The 2,002-nt window shown below is 42.0% G+C and overlaps 1 long non-coding RNA gene across 1 annotated transcript in view; it reads left to right on the forward strand.

Moving 5' to 3' along the window:
- LOC111746365 overlaps positions 1 to 2,002 on the forward strand; it is a 129,172-nt gene that overhangs the window by 31,144 nt on the left and 96,026 nt on the right. The gene's annotated exons all lie outside the window — the stretch shown is intronic.

Below are 2,002 nucleotides of genomic sequence, written 5' to 3' on the forward strand. Positions count from 1 at the left end.
GTTCACAGATTATTTTGCTATAGGATGTTAATAGTGTCTGCAAAGATGAAGTATCATCTTTGCTTTCTTTTGGGTTTCTGCCGCCACCCCCACTGCTCTTTATTTAACTGTTTCTCCAGCCAGATGAGAATCCCTTTGAAGACAGGGAGCACATCTTGCTGAGCGTTACCTGACAATTCTGCTTTTCTCTCAGAAGCATGCACAGGGGCGGCACATGACGAGCATCTGCCACTTCTCATGGAAGCAAATTCTTCGTTTCTTCTCCTAGCCCCTTCTCCTCCCTCTTTGTCAGTTGAGTCAACCCAGGGAGGTAATGGGTGATGCTGACTTCCCTTCCTTTCTCTTCCCAAGGAGAGCCTATCACGTTGTGGCGATTCATTCATTTATTTAAATGTACTTATTGAGAACCGTGCTGTGTCAGGCTCCATGCCATGCACGGGAAAGATAATGATGATCAAGACAGACTCAGTTCTAACTCTCTTGAAGCTTGTATTCTAATAGGAGAAGCAGACAGCAGTGATTTAGCTAACAAGTAATTAAAATTTGGTAAAAGCTATGAATTAAAAACAAAGGGTTTAAGATGGTAGGTAATGAGAAATGTGACCTCCTTTCCATGGGACGGTCAGGGATGGACTCTCTGAGAGTTAATTTGGGACCTAGAAACTGAGAATCAGCCAGCTCTGTTGAAGAATGAGGAGTTAGGCACATGCAAATGTCCTGAGGTGAGCAGTGTCCTGCTGGAGGAACTAAAAGAAGCTCAGTGTGGGAAAGGCAGAAAATGGCATGAATCTAAGCTAGAGGGGCAGGCCAGGCTTATACTGCGAGTTGTATGTTCATTTTGTTTAAATCCAGAGTGTCCTGCTCTGTTCCTCTTTCTGTTGTTTAGATCTTAAAGAAGCCATGGTTTCATTCTCACACTTTAGTGTACATCACATTCTCCCAGGGAGCTTGTAAAAGTGATACAGTACACATAGTAGCTAAGGCTTTAGTAGAAAGCCAGCTCAAACCAACTTAAGCAAAAATAAAACAACAGTTAATGGCTCCCCACTTTGGAATCAAGGGGCGCGTTGGTTTCAGGCACGGCTGGATCTAGCAGTTAAAATGATGTCATTAAAGCTCCCCCTCCCTCCTGTTCTTGATTCCAGAGTGGGAGAGCCATTGCCTGTTGTTTTGCTTCCGCTGAAGTTTGTTTGAGTTGGCTTTCTATTGGAGCCCTAACTGCTATGTGTGCTCTATCACTTTTTTAAAGTTCTTCTTAGGAATGCTCTCTCCACATGGTGGTAAAAATAGGTATGGGAACTCCAGGCTCATATCCTTGATATAAAATATTGATTATAGGTATTGATCCCAGAGGAAAGAGTACCACATTGTCTAAATTTCATATAAATCCCTAAAACTGACTCAGATGGGCCTTGCTTGGGTCACATGTACACAACAGAGGTGTTCAAAGAGATAGAGTATGTACATTGGCTATCTGAGTGGCAGAGAAAGTAAAGTCACTTGAGTGATAGCATCACAGAATCACTTAAGGTAGGGAAGGGACAGTTTCCCTGAAGAAGAAATCCAGAAGCTAGGAAGACTGGAAGTAGCAGATTTCACCACAAGAGGCCTGGGCAGGACAGGATTCTGACGTCCCAACACAACCTAGGTTGGTGCTTTGAAACAGACAGTGATTTGAAAACATTCCCAGGGATCGCTTTGCAAATTGAGAAACAGACTGAAGAAAATGGGGAGTCACAACAAAGACAGATATGGATGCTATGAAATTTGCCAAAAGTCTTACAAGAGTCTCGTAGTCATTGTCCTAGTCTCTAGGTCTCCTTTCCTAAATTCTAGCGGTGTCATACATGTTAGAGATTTTTCCGCCTTAGTTATAGGAAACAGAAACCAACTTGATTATTTTTCAAACGGGAGGAGAACTTATTTGAGTGCTATGATTTGTCAATTTTTTCTGGAAATTTTGCTGAAATTTTAATTAGAATTGCACAGTTAATAGATAAAT

This window comes from Pteropus vampyrus, unplaced genomic scaffold (assembly GCF_000151845.1).
Source record: "Pteropus vampyrus isolate Shadow unplaced genomic scaffold, Pvam_2.0 Scaffold185, whole genome shotgun sequence".
Classification (NCBI taxonomy): domain Eukaryota; kingdom Metazoa; phylum Chordata; class Mammalia; order Chiroptera; family Pteropodidae; genus Pteropus; species Pteropus vampyrus.